Raw genomic sequence first — 13,625 nt, forward strand, 5'->3', positions numbered from 1 at the left:
TCTGGCACAGGACCAAGAAAAGGGTGCTTAAAACAGGGGAAAAAAAAAATCAATGGACCAATCAATATGATGAATATATGGCTCCATTAACTACTTCCCGGTCTCCAGGAGCTGGAAGATGGTTTCTGCAATTTCTCTCTGCAAGTTTCAGATGGAATTAGGGGAAGCTGTCACTGCCTGTTTTGAAGCTGCCTCCTCTTATGGCAGTGGCTAGTTTGGGACATTTCCACACTCGAGCCATGGGAGACTTAAAGAGCCTCTTGGATCAACAAGTGTTTTTTCCTTCCCTCATCCTCCTGAGAGTTGAAGACTTCTCCAGACAGAAAATTCAATTGCCTCCAACCCATTCATTACCTGGTGGCTTTCCTCAGTGAATTGATTCCTTTGCCAGGCTAACGTGAACACTGACCCTGAATTTCTTTCCTCAAGTGCCTTGTTCAGTCACATTTTATGACTCTACCCGTGACTGAGGCATGCAAGTCAAATTCTGACTTTACAAAGGGAGAGGTTCACCAACTGAATACTTCTCAAGTAATTCTGGAAGCTTGAGCGGGAATAATCAGGGGCTACAAAAGGACATGAGCTAGTTTGTTCAGCTCCCATATTGAAAAAGAGTGGCTTTCCAGACAACACAAGCACTCTCTAAAGAGGTTTCTACAAAACATACTTATTCTCTTTGAAGGAGTGCCACTGAGAAAGGTTCCCTGGTGCAGGGGTACAGAAAAAAATTTCTAAACCCTAATCAACCTGAAAGGGGGTTTTCAGAAATGTCCTCTTTTCTTGGGGAGAGGTTCCATATGTATAATGAGTACTGAGTCAACTTTTGTGTTTTCCTAACCACTCAGGAGGTTCCAGCTGAGGTCTTGTACTAAGCTGTAGCCCTAACAATAAGAACGAGATCTGTTTAGCAGTTTATGTTTCTATTGTGCAGGAGAATGACTTCCTACCTTAAGTGACTCTGCCTTTATTAGAGTTATTATGATTTAAAAGGATTTCAAGTCCTTAAAAGTTATCAGGGGTAAAAATGGATTCTTCTCACCTCACTGTATTTCCCTGGGAAATACACAATAGATCCCATAGAGATCACTACATAAACCTAAGATGTGAGACCCTCTTCTCTAAGAATCCCTCCAGGATGAGGACATGAGAGGAACCCTTTGGGGGCCAATGACCCAGGCACCAAGTTGGACATAAAAGGCAATTAAAGAAAACAGAGTAACACATACGATTCAGACAAGGTGTTTGGATAAGGGCACTGGGCGTGTAATGCGGATGTTGAAGACAACGGAAGAGTCGTCAAAAAGTGGGACTTAAATTTTCCAGGGCAGAGAGTTTGCTTACAGCAGTAATAAGATGTGTGATTGGGACACGAGATTGGGGCAAGACGGTGGGCAGCAAATTTTGCTCATGAAAAGTTTGTAGCTGTAGGCTACTATAGGATATTCACTTAAGTTTTGGGTATCCTGACTGTCCAGGCAAAAATGGAACTATATATTTTTTTTCTAAAAGAAACAGACAGATGTGTACCAGTGAATCAGACAGGACAAAGTTTGCTTCCTCTTATGTAAGGGATCATCCCAACACTGGGGACGAAGTTTTCAGCAGTGGTTTTGCCCATACAGATGTGGCCTTGATGGTCCTCAATGAAAGCCGAGGCCATCCTCTTGACGTATGACTTTGGGAAGGGCCATTCTGAGGAGCTGGCATTCATGAGTTTCAAACATGGAGCTTTCTGATGGTTTAATTTGGTCACGGGGTTGGCATGTCTCTTGACCTAACCTCCCCAGACAACAGTTGCTTCACTAAATGTTTCAGGCTTCTAGTGAGAATTGCACAGTAGATTCTAGAAAGCAATTTGGCAATAACTACCAGACTTATAAAGGGTCACATCATTGCCATACTAATCCCATGTCTAGAAGTCTACCTTATCCATGTTAGAAATAATCTGAAACACACAAAGATGTTCATTTCAGTATTATCTATAATGGTTAAAAAAAAATGGAAAACACAAATGTTTAATTGTAAACACATTAGCTATTACACATGATGAAATATCATAAAGCCATTGACCTGATAATAAATAAGCAGCATGAGGCTTATGATATAAAATAAATAAGCAAGATGCATATGAAACTTGACATATTAGTGCACTGGCATTAAATATTATGAGTAATTACTATGTACACTATGATCTAAAATATGGAAAATATGCATGGAAAATATGTTAAAGGGCTAATTACTATGGCATTATGACCAGGAGTGATCATGAGTAGGGCATAACTATTTAAAATGATAGTTTTGGTGTTTAAAACATTTTCTGTGATAAGAGATTATTACTTTAATAATAAGAAAAAAGCCTATGTAATAATAAAGAGAAAACGTAACAATTAAGGTATAAGTTTGGTCTTTCCTTCTCTCCCTGACTTAAGGGCAATGACATATTTGGATTTCAGATATGAAAGAGGCAAAACTGTCTGAACAGAGAGGAACTGCTTTGAAGCTTCCACCTATAGGAAGACCTATCACATCCTCAGATGCAGATGGTAATAGAGGTGCCTCAAGAGGGCCCAAAACTCTATGCCCAAAACACTGAATCTCCTTAAGTGGTCTGATAAAATTAAGTCAAGAAAAACAGCTGAGTGGGGTCTGGAGCCAGGCTGCCTGGATTCAAATCTTGGTTCCTCTGCTTTCTGGTTGTATGAACTTGAACAAGTCATTTAGTCTGTTGTATCATTGCCTTATCCTTATGGGGTCTTTTTGAGGACTAAAGCGTGGAACTGGAAAGTACTTCCAATAGCACCTCACTTTCAATAAGAACTCAATAAATGTGAGCTATTATTAAATCAAGGCTCCATTTCGGAGACTTGCTTATTATAATTCTTGTGTTAGACCTCTTGGATCCCGGAACCCTAAGCTGCCTCGGGGGCCCCTGTTACATTCTTCCAGTTGTTTTCAGTAAGAACACAAAGGAACTCTGTGTGAAATGTCTTTTTAAACTCTTTCTAGAAAAACAGGTTCACAATTATTCACTCACAGGCACAAATATCTTTTATAAACTAAGGACATCTTGCTTACACAGATGATTGGTTCAATAATAGGAGGGTAACGCTAATGAATTAATGTGCTAATTATCCATCCTGTTTCCATAAAACAACTAGTCTTTAGTAAGGATGTTGAGGCATTATTCATAGTTGCCAAAGGAATACAAAAAGCCATAGAAAAGAAAGACACCTAAGGGACGTGAAGGCCCAGAAAACAGTAAATAATCTCCTCTCAGAGCTGGGTTTGGCCTCAGCATTAACAGTTACCGAATAAGAAGAGAACAGGGCCCTCTACCCTGTAACCCATGGGGAAACAGGAAAGCCTCAGTTGAGAAAAAGCACAGATCTCTCCCCAAAGAGTCTCAGTGCTTTGAATTTTTGAAGAAAACTATATTTGCACCACTAATTCCTAACAGAAATCAAATAGAGTTGCAGGTCCATATACTTCTCAAGTTTTCATCAATTGACTTTATACTTGAGATGCTTTCTTTTTTTTATTGAAATATAGTTAATGTACAATGTTGTGTTAGTTTCAAGTGTACAGCAAAGTGATTCAGTTACACATACATATATATATATATATATATATATATATATATATATATATATTCTTTTTCAGATTCTTTTCCATTATAGGTTATTACAAGATACTGAGTATAGTTCCCTGTGCTATACAATAGGTCCTTGTTGTTTATCTATTTTATGTATGGTAGCGTGTGAGATGCTTCCTTAAAAATGTCTGAGGGGGTTTAGAAATAAGCTCCCTCCACTCCCCACCCCCTGAAATGGAGTCTTTTTGAGAAGCTAGTCATACATTAATTCTATTGAAATATATGCTTCACTTGTTAGAGAAACAAAACCGTTTGAATTCACTAAGGTCACAGTAAACCAGGCCTTTGCTCTGAAGCTAAAGGCTTTAAATAGATCAAAACATTCTTTGTAATGCCCTTGAGTGATCCATTTATTGTACTTAACTTTCTCATTACTTAAATGCAAAAGACTAAAGTTGAAGAGGCCAAAACATACATTTGGAAATTTCAGAAAACATAATAGGCTGAGAGAGATAATGTAATCCTTCTCCATGAAGAGGAGAGCTTGAATATCTTGATTACAGCTTCCCTACCCATCCCTCACACATTCAAATCCAATATATGTCCTTTTATTAATGCGTGAGTGCAGAGATATGCATAAATGAATATTGATAAGGCAGGATACTGTATATTTATGAGGTTTTATATGTTTTCTCTTTATGTTTTATTTGTATTTTTATCTGGGGCTGCATACTGTATGTGTGTGTTTATAAGTATAGCCGCTACGAAAAGAAATGAGATTTTAATTGATTTCATAATATTTTGCAACCACATATACACTCCCATCTATTTCACTGATGTGTATTGTAAGCCGGCGTGGGGTTGGGGGGTGTGGGTGAGACACTTCCTATGGGTCTCAGTGAAGACTTGTAATAAATATCTTAGTACTCAGGCGAAATTTTAGAAACTACCTTTTGTTGTAATGCAACTGTATCTTTGAAATTTTACATGCCTAAAAGTCAGAAATTTGGAGTTGTCATAGTAACATTAATTCCGGCCCTTTCCAAAGTTGCAGTATTTTGTCATATAGCATAAAATATTAATGCTTGTGCCTCTGTGACTCGGCAATGAGACGGAGCTACATTTGTCACAGAATCATGAGTTTGGAGAGCTTTACTGTCGACATTTAGAATCAGAGGCATAACATGTTGCACTAAATTTCTCTAAGTAAAAAAAAAATACAAGACAGTGTAACAAACTGGACAAAAGGGCAAAGAACAATGATTATTATTTTTGAAATGAATTGAACAAATGGGAGAAAGAAATAGGAAGATGTTAAAACATTTGTTGTGAGGAACTTAGTGACCCAGACGTGTTTATTAAAATATAGTCCACATTGGAACAAAGGCTCCAGCGTCGAGGTTGGTGCATTTTGCCACAAATGTACAGATCTCTGTTCAGGAGAAGCAACATCTGGATGAAATGTGGTAGCAAACAAACAAGGCAGGATGTCACGTCTCTGTCCCTAGGGATCTGCAAGGAGAAAATAAATAATCATCTCTTGGGGGCAGGATAAACAAATACCTGTCTGAAGACAATATCGAATTGAGGGTGGTTTATGCTGTCTTTTCTTTCTTTCTTTTTTTTTAACTTTTTAAAATTGAAGTATGTTTGATTTACAATGCTGTGTTAATTTCTGCTGTACAGCAAAGTGATTCAGCTATATGTATATATACATTCTTTTTCATATTCTTTTCCATTATGGTTTATCACAGGATATTGAATATAGTTCCCTGTGCTATACAGTAGGACCTTGTTGTTTATCCATCCTATATATAATAGTTTGCATCTTGTAATCCCAAACTCTCGCCAGTTCATTCTTAAACCAACTGCAATTTGATTCTGTCCCCATCACACTCCTGCAGGTAACAAAAGTCCCTAGTGGTCACCTAACATCCTCAGTCTGTGAAAATGTCCTTGTCTTTGCGTTTCCTCATGTCTGTTACACCCCTGCTGAAACTGATGACCACTCTTTCCTCCTAAAGCTTTTTTCCTCCTTAGCTTTCCTTATGCTATTTTTGGGGAGTTTTTCTACCTACTTCCTTTCGTGCTCCCCTTTATGGTTTGCTATGCAAAATCACTTCAGGCTTAACTTTGGTGAATTAAAGCACATTGTGTTATGTAACCTTACATACAATCAAATACACACACAGTACACATATACATGTATAGTTCTTTGTGCCCGAACAAGTGTAAATATATCTGTATGGTGTTTAAAAACAGAATCCTGTGTTTTCTATAGAGATAAAATTGATATAGTAGCAAGGAAATTGATTGAGATGTTTATCAGATAGGGAAACATATTCCAAATATTTTATATTTGAACTGTCACCCCTGCTCCCAATTGAATGGTAGTATTTTCCTTATCTGATAAATGCTTAATCCTATTGCAAGTGGTGGAAACAATTACTCACTTGGACTCTCATATTGTCAGCATATTCGATCTTGTCAAAGAGTGCGCCTTTGACTATCAGTTAACGCATTTGTTGGATGAAGCAATAAACAAACAGCAAAAGTGTGTGGATTGCAGGATGGTTTAAAGCCACGCAACGCTTGCTTTTGCATCCAGAAAAGTGTCAGCAACCTACCTTTTATGGAGCATGTGCTTTGATCTTTGCCACGCTGGCAAAAAATTCAGCTGAGTAATTTCTTTTGGCCTCCTCTGGCCAAACTCTACATTTTTTTGAGAAGCGTTGCAGGAGTTGGAGCCTGAGCCCGAGGAACAGAGCCAGGTTGGTTGACACCCCAAAAGTTCGGACCTGCATCCTTGGGCCCAGGAGCATTGTGTTCTGATCTCGGGAAAGCCTTGTAACAATGGATGAAGAAAGAGGCAAAAAGAGGGAAGGAGTGAGGGTCAGAATCCTCTGATTTGTGGGTATGGTGTGAAATGTTAAGAACTGGAGTGGTTTGATTTTAAGTATGAAATATTTTGGACAGTGTTGGATTTCCAACATTATAACTCAGAAATAATCTGAGTAGTGTGTGGCTTTTACTCTCAACTTTTATTTTCTGCAGAGGCCACAGGACGAATGGTCATTCACATGCAGACATCAGCCAGACCCCACCACCCTTGCCAAGGCCAGATGTGTCAGTTTGTGGGGTGGAGATGGCTGTCCATTGGATCACATCAGCTGTGGATGGCATGCCGGCCCAGGTAGTGGGAATTTTACCCGCTTCCTTCTACCTCTACTCACGAGAGCAATGTTGGAACCCAAGGGTGTAAAAGGGTCATTATTGAAGCGATAACTTTGAATTCACAAAGCTTTTGCTAATTTTATTTCAGTATTACTTGTAATAAGACAATGTTGACATTTCATAACTGATCTCATATCTTTATCTGCCTATACAATGCGGTTGAGATTTGCTGATCTATATGATCAATTTAATCTTATTATCACGACTAATAGCTTTTTTAAAAAGCTTTGATTACACAAATCACATTATTAATCCAGAGAAAATGAAAAATAAAAACACTTGTGCACAATTTCACACGACAAAGATAATCAGAGTTAAAATAATGGGAATAAGAAATGCTTTTCATTAAAGCTCCCAGTGTGTGTGTAAATCTTCCAAAAAAAATGGGATTATATTATGCCTATGGCTTTGTATCTATTTAACAAGTATACCTTCAACATATTTCCACATCATTTAATAGACATTAAAATCACAATTTTGGGTAACTGCAAGTGTTCCAATATATGGCTACACCACAGTTTGTTTAGCCAGTTCCCTGTTACTGAACATTGTGTTTTTTTCTCATTCCATTGCAAACAATGCTATGAGGAAATCATTGTGTATTCACCTATCCCACTTGTCTGGATTGTGGCCTTAAGATAAATCCTTGGGAATAAATTTGCTGATTTGGAGTAGTAGGTGAAATCCCCAAGCATTTTGTATTATTGCCAAATTGCCTTCCAGGAAATTCATACCTATATGGAGCCCCGGCACCAGTGAGGTCCCAACCCCAGCCTTCAACCCTGCTCAGATAGTATTATTGCAATTATTTTCTAGTCCGAGAAAGAAAAGATTCTCTCACTGTTATTCTCCTTTACATTGCTAATATTATTCATGAGGTTGAACAGGTGACTTTTTCTTTTGGTTGAATCATGTAGTAGTTAAAAGAGTAAAGGCTTTGGAGTTAGAATGTGTGGGACCATTTCTGGTTCTAGTATTTACCAGGTCTGTGGCCTTGGGAAAGTTACCTATATACCCTGTATTTCAGCTTCTTCATTTATAAAATGGGAAAACCAAGAGTGGCTTCTGCACCAGCTTGCCATGAGGAATAAATGATTTTATATAAAATGCCTTAGCATAGCTCTTGGAACACAAACACTGATGAAATATTAGAAATTTCTCGAGAGAAGATTTTCAGAGCATTAATGGCATTCACTTGTATGTTTCTAGATTGTGTTGATATAGCAATGAGTCAAGGGGTGCATTTATGGGTTCCACCTGGCTTGGTCTGGTTTGATTCTAAGTCCAGGGATGCTTAAGAAGTTCAAGTGTGGGTGTAACTATAGCTGGTCTCAGAACCATACCATAGTCCCTACAGAAAGAACCCTGGGATGAGGCAGACCCAGAGCCCTTTCATGCTTCAAGAAATTTTAGAGATTAGACAAGAATTGAATTTCCTTAGAACCTGTGCATGGCTTCCTTCCATCAGTGCCTGTATCACTTGCCCATACCTGAATTGAGCCCTACTGCTTAGGAAAGAAACCCTGACCAAAGAAGAGATTTCATTTGAAGGAAGCAAAAACACCGTTAGAGCCTAAAGTCTACTTGGACGGCAGGAGGCTGCGGGCTCGTGGACAGAGAGGCTGAAGTCCTAGCCTTGCCAATGGTCACAGAGCCCATGTGGCCATGGATCTTTTAAAGACATTTCCTAATCCTGTGAGAACTTTTCATCCATCTGTGTGATTTTCGATTTAAGTGACCAGCGGCTTTAAAATAAACTAAGCGTATGACACGGGCACTTAGTACATCTTGAGAAGCAGGAGGGAATTTATTCACTTAAAACTGCATTTCTGTCATTGCTGCATGGTTCCTCCCTAAATTATCTTTCTCCAAATCATCTGATGTTAGTAAGAAGTTCTTCCACTCCAATCTCAGTCCAAATAAACAGCACCTTCTCATCCCTGGGCTGGCTTCTTCAGGCTGCCTATGGTTGCCGTTTTAGGACCGTTTAAACCTGGATTGGTCTTCACTAGCATTGCAGGAGAAGAAGACTTTCAAAGCAGGTGTATCATGCCTTGCAATGCAGGTGAAAAGAAACTTCAAGACGTTCTGTACCTGGCTTTGCCTCCTTTTTCTCCTGCCGACCAAGAGGTGCAATCAGTAAGCCCGCCTAGTTAAGAAATGAGTAATTTCAGAGATTCAGAACACTTCATCCTGGAGCAGGTTATTCAGCACAGGTGTTTTAATAATTGTAATATATTGAAAAACTTCACATGGCTGGGCGGCTCTCAGACACTGTCATGGCCTCCTGCTTGGGCCAATTCTGCCCTCCAAGACAAGGGGAATTGTGAGCCTGCGGTCATATCCAAGGCGTGCCTCAGACTGAAATCCGAGAGTGTTTGAGTCCTGGCAGCTGCTACACCTTTGTCTGGGTTGAGCTTGAAGCCTGTGCTTTCTGGAGGCATTTCTTTGTATCTGCATTTACAATTAGCACGTTGAAAGAGAGGGATGGACTCTACACTATGCGGGAATCAGAGAGCCTCCTGAATGCCACTCGCTGCATTTTTTCCCCAAGGAATCTCAGGAATACACGAAGCACAGGTGGCAACGTGACGGAGGGGAGGGCGAGTGTAAGGGGGAGTGATAATTGATGGGGGCCCGGAGTCCAGACCGCAGCTGTCCCCAGGTGCACCCGACTGCATCTGTTCTTCTGCGAGGTACTACGACGCCGACGCCGTGGCAGGTTTCAGATGATTTAAGCAGGGGAAAACGAATCAGGGAAGCTCTTGGAGGAGGAAGGTGAGGAGGTGTGATTGTCACATCTGAGGAAGGAAGCTTTAGGGAAGGGAATAAATTGGATTGGGGGCTGGCACCCAGTATCAGAGACACCTCGCTGGGTGACACCTGTGAACTCTGTGGTTCTGAGAAAGGTATGCAGGTGGAGGTGGAGGGCTTGCTGGCTCCACACCGTCCCACTCTTTTAAGTGTTCGATTTTTATCATGCAGTGTGTTGGTGTGAAACTGTGGAGGGGAACTCTAAAACAGATGAAGTTGTATTCCTTCTGTCTTCATTGTTTCTTTCTTTCTTTTTTCATCTTTATTGGGACTACAGGAAGGAAATGGAACTGTTTGCAGCTACCAGAAATGTTCTTCCAAGCCAGTGTTCCCCCACGTTTCCCTGATGCAATGATATTAGTAAAGGAAATAAATTCATTTACTGGATGTGATACTTAATGAAGACCTGAGTCTGGAGTCCCACTGTCTGTCCTGAGTCAATGAAGAGGAAGACCAAATTGACAACATTGGAATGATGGGAAACTCAGGCCATTTGTCATCTGCAATTCAGATCGTATATTTTGAGATTTCTCCTGACATAGTTTATACTGAAAAAGTCTTGAAAGGTTTTCACAAGATAATGGTAAAAATCTCACAGTGAGAGAAACTGATTCTTTCCTTTTTTAAAAAATATAACTTTTCAAAGAGAGTGTTAAGCATTCACCTGTTTTGATTTATGGGAATATGAAGACACTGTAAAAGAAGTTACATCAGGGTATAATTGGAAGTTTTCTTACTGCCTTGGGATTCTTCCTACATTTAGTGACTCTGGCAGATATATATATATTTTTTTCCATGGCGTAAGTGGCTAGTGGGGCAACCATGTTGAAGGAGAGGTGTGGCAGACACGTGTAAAGGGTATTCTCTGCACCTTAAAAGTGTATGATAAAGGATGGTGTGTCCTGAATACCTAACAAATTACTAAAAATGACAAATTCCTCATGAGGAATTTGGATAGCTGTTTATTATAATAGTTAGGCTTGAGTACTATTATTTTTCTGCATTATTAAAAATATATCAATGGGCACATTTAGTATATCCAATCTATACTTTTTTAACTCAATGGAGAAAACTACAAGCCTTCTCTTTCAAGAGGAATGAGAATAAAGCAAGTAAAGTCAGTCTGTGGAATACTTTGATATAAACAGATTTACTTTAGGTGAAGAAACACATTTCTGTTTTCAGTGATATAAACCCAGGCAGTTTTGGACATTTGGTACTGATGCTTAAAAGATGACTAACTCTTTGGTAAACTCACTAAGTCCATCACTTAGTGTGCTTCTGGCTGTAAGTAACAGAATATGCCATTAAAAATGAATTAAACCGTGAGAAGAATTTATATGTTCAAAAACGGGTGCAATTCCAGGATATATTAATCAGTGGCCAAAAGATGATCCTAGTGACCCAGGTTCTTTCTATCTGTCCATTCTCCATCCTCAGTTTATTGGCATTTCCCCTCTGTTTGTTTCCTCATAGAAACAAGATGGTCTCTGTGGTCCTAGATGCCATGTTCTCACACAACCATGTAGAGAGATAGAAAAGAGGACATTTCTCCTTAAGTGTCTTTTTGTCAAGAAGGAAAACATTTTCCAGAAGCTCCTTAGCAAACTCCCCTTTAAGTTACATTGGCCAGGGTTGTATCACATGCCAAGGAATGGAATTACCAAGAACAGCTTAGACTAATGGAGACATTGTGCATCTTAAGTTTCAACACAAAAATTTTCATCCTTGAACATTCCAGTATGCAAAATCCACATCTGATCCTAAGAGAATAACTTTAAAAGATAATTATTGTTGAACCATTAAAAGATGTCTTAAAACAGTAGAAAAAGTTGTCTAGTAGCACGCACATGTAGTACTACTGCTGCATTAAACTGTAAGCTCCATAAGAACAGGAACTTCCTCTCTTGTGATGTATCCCCAGCGTGTGGAACAATGTCTGACAAGTGTTAAAAGCTCAATCAACATCTGTTGAAGGAATAAATCCTTGCTCCGTATCCATTCCAGAGCCCCACTGGGTTTCTCACACGTGTCCTGATTCTCTCATCCATGAACTTCACTCCAACTCTGATCCACCATGGAGTCCCACCACAATCCACAACCAATATCTGAGCCTTGTCGTTCCTCAACCCATTTCTCTACCCAGCTCCAGTGTAACCCCAGTCCCGTCTCCGAGGCTTCTCTACTTATTCCCAAGAGTGGTTGATAGTATCTCTGGTGTCCATGAACATTTCTCCCACTACCGAGTCTAAGCTCATACTGCTCCCTGCATGACAGGCCAACAATTGAGAGACGAGCTGTTGGGGCAAAGCATAACGACTTTATTCAGAAAGCAGGCTGACCGAGGAGATAGTGGGGTCCTGCCCCCAAAGAACCATCTTGCCTGAGTTAGAATTTAGCCTCCTTTTATACTAAAAGGAGAGGGAGTAAAGCCAAGCACTTCTTGGTTCCCATCAGCCTCTGGGAGGGCACGTGTTAATTTCTTCCTCCCTGCAGTCATTCACAGGTGGACCTGGTCAGGATGTTTCCTGTGAGCTTAACAAAGGTATTTTAACTTAATGCTCATTACCCAGGAAGCAGGGTTCCCAGAGATGGGCCATGATGTATAATTTAAGCTTATAGGCAACATCACTTTAGTGATTAACTTGTAATAGGATACAAAATGTTCTTCCCTATTACACTCCCACATGTTAAACGCTGCCCCCTCGGTGGTATGTGACCTGTGAAGTCACGTGCGAGGGGTGCCTTGCTCTGGCCACAGAGGCTGGTACTTGGTCCCCTCCCCCTGAATTACCGATGCTTGCCCTGAGGGGGCTGCCCCCCAGCTCTCATATCTGGAAGCCCACACCCAGCCTGTCAAAGTGATGGATTCCCAGTAGTCCTCACAGCCTCAGGACCACACTGTGCTCTTGCCAGAAAAACCAAGAAGCCTCCGTTTCTCACTGTGGCACCGTTTCTCATATAACCGCCAAACAGGGAATGAGTCCTTGGGGCCAGGGTGGGGAGCAGACGGCACAATATCGGCTCTGTTTCCACAACTTCTCATTTCTGCTACCCTTTGTATCAGAATTCACTACACATGCCACACTCTCCTTCCCTCATTTCCTAAGACACAACTGCATGAATTTCATATGGGCTCAGCTGGAATACCAGCAGCACATTTATAAGTCTTCCTTTTCTCCATCTCTAAAAAGAATATAAGGTGCTTACTACAAAAGCATAGAGGCCTATACCAGGTAGGCAGTAGCAGAACCACCTGTAGAAAGAACTTGATTCCTTATTATTTGGACATCCCTTTCATTCCACAGTTCTGCGATTCATTTGTGAGTGACGCTCAAGTGACATCAAGGATGCCGTGGGTGCCCTACGTACATCCTCTCAGTATTTACCTCTACAAGCTCCCAAAGCTGCTTAGGCAAGCACTTTCAACTCTCTCCAAAGGGCTCTTCTGGTCCCTGGAGGATGGGTGGCCCAGTCACAGGGCAAATTGCAGTTAATATCCCTAGAGTCAACCCTCAGCAGACACATGAGGTGTTGGCAGATATACATCTGAGCTCAGGCCCCTCCGTTGGGATAATACTGAGGTGTGTTCTACACTATCTCTCAGTGCTCTCCAGGAGCCTGGAGTCTCTGCTGTGCACAGCGATTATCTCCTTGATAAGGCACACTTTATCGTCTTTTACCTCCTTTTTGTCTCACTTCCCCATTCCCTTACCAGAGTTTCCTGGGATCGTGTTCCAAATGTTCTTCTTGCACTCAAATCCTCATGTCAGGGTCTGCTTCTGAGGGAACCAAATCAACACAGACACTAAAGAATATTAAGTCTATCAGGATTAATTTAAAAAATGCTCACTTTCCAATGTGCTTGGATTGGTAATGGTGTTGTATCCCTATTACAGACCGAATTCAAGGGAATTCAGGGGAGTATAATTCTCTATGTTAGTTTCAGTAAAGGACATGAGATATTTTGGAGACAAAAAAATCC

General features: G+C 40.4%; 1 protein-coding gene across 1 annotated transcript in view; it reads right to left on the reverse strand.

Moving 5' to 3' along the window:
* SATB1 (SATB homeobox 1) overlaps positions 1 to 9,703 on the reverse strand; it is a 228,755-nt gene extending 219,052 nt beyond the window's left edge. The window contains exon 1 of the mRNA XM_082840034.1: positions 9,693 to 9,703. The gene's annotated coding sequence lies outside the window, so the exon portion shown is untranslated. The remainder of the gene's footprint in view (positions 1 to 9,692) is intronic.
* Between the last annotated feature and the right edge of the window lie 3,922 nt (positions 9,704 to 13,625).

The sequence above is a fragment of the Leucopleurus acutus genome (assembly GCF_964270905.1).
Source record: "Leucopleurus acutus genome assembly, chromosome: 5".
Lineage (NCBI taxonomy): Eukaryota > Metazoa > Chordata > Mammalia > Artiodactyla > Delphinidae > Leucopleurus > Leucopleurus acutus.